At 51.4% G+C, this 1,565-nt stretch overlaps 1 protein-coding gene across 2 annotated transcripts in view; it reads left to right on the forward strand.

The window, feature by feature from the left end:
* Positions 1-1,565, forward strand: part of MOCOS (molybdenum cofactor sulfurase) — a 494,081-nt gene that overhangs the window by 156,898 nt on the left and 335,618 nt on the right. The gene's annotated exons all lie outside the window — the stretch shown is intronic.

Raw genomic sequence — 1,565 nt, forward strand, 5'->3', positions numbered from 1 at the left:
CAGTTAATCAAATCTGCTGGAGCATGGTAATTACCACACTCCAACAGACTCCAGCATCTCATGTATCAGTGTCCCTGCACTTAAAAATGGCAACGAGGACACTGATTCACAAGATTATATAGATGCTCTGGGCACTTTAATTAGAGCATCTCTCAGATCTGCTTTAATTAAAGCACCTCCCTCCCCTTGCTCCTGTTTCTGGGGCACTTGTATAAATGCTGTCAGGGCTATTCGTTCTGTCTGGGGCCCTCTCTTTGCCTTGTGTTTGTACAGCAGGGTTCTGATCTATGAGCAGGGCTTATAGATACTGTTGTAACACAAACTACATGATGTATGCATGTCCAGCCCTCTTCTCTGTTAGCGACTAGAGGAAACTGCTATTTTTAATGGTTTGTTTTTTATTTTCCCTAATCTTCTTATGGTAGTTCAGGTTTTCTCTAGGAACAGTATTTTAGTTGAAGACTGTGGCCAAGAAAGGGAACATTACAGTTTACTAAAGTTTACTATTTAGAACATCGTATTGGAAGTCACTGACTAGATAATCTTGCAAATTCTGTTTAACTGATGTGAGGGAAGACAGCTATTGGAAAAAATGCTGTATTTTGGAACACTGATCTGACCCAGTATGGCACTTCTTTGTTCTTATAGCCAGAGTCAAAAGGGACTGGACAAATTAATGGATGGCAGATCTGTTCATAGCTTTTGAACAAAATGGTTGGAGATGTTTCTGTCACGGAGCGGGGCCCAGGAGCGGCAGTGATTCCTCCTGGCGCCCCTACCATGCCAAGTCGCCTGTCTGGCACCCTCGTTCTCGCCTGCCACGTCTTGGTGTTATATAAATATATATGGGAGGCTGCCTTCTGTCCGCTTGGACACGGTACCAAGTGCGTATTGGCCCCTGTCCTGTAAGGTGTGACCTGGTGCTCCCCCAGCCTTATGGGCTATGCGTGCCTCCTACCTCCCCTGTAGCATGCCCCAAGCCTCGCAGTTGTCTCGGACGTTGACTGGTCAGTTTGCTCTCCGCGTCCTGACTGGCGCTCTGGGCTTGCCACGCAACTGGCGCCTCCCGTAGGCGCTCTGGCCTTGTCACTCAACCGGCATCCGGGCTAATGCCCCTGGGCTTGTCACGCAACCAGCGCCCTTACTGGTGCTCCCGAGCTTGTCACGCAACTCATGCCCTTTTGCCAGTTCCTTTGTATTTGCTAGCCCACTCAGGCCGGACCCTGAGCTGGCTCCTTTAAGTTTCTCGCTAAGCTCACCCCTCTGGGCTCTATCCCGCGCGCCCTGCCTTGCCCTTTCCTGGAGCTCCTGCTTGTGTAATCACCCTCTCTGGGCTTTGAACCGCGTGCCCTGCCGTACTCAGGCCTTTACTGGCGCGCCCGCCCTACTCTGGGCTCTTACACTGGCCCTCACCTCTTTATGGGGCTTCCCCCTAGGTTTGCCCCATCTCAGGCTTCCTAAGACACTTTCCCCCTTCAGGCTTATGCCTCGTGGTCTTCACGCTTTCACCCCGCTAGGCCTTGCTCGCGCTCCCGCGCTTCCTGCCCTCTCTGGGCTTGTCCCGC

This window comes from Gavialis gangeticus, unplaced genomic scaffold, assembly GCF_001723915.1.
Source record: "Gavialis gangeticus isolate Ggan-Ray unplaced genomic scaffold, GavGan_comp1, whole genome shotgun sequence".
In the NCBI taxonomy this organism is placed as follows: Eukaryota; Metazoa; Chordata; order Crocodylia; family Gavialidae; genus Gavialis; species Gavialis gangeticus.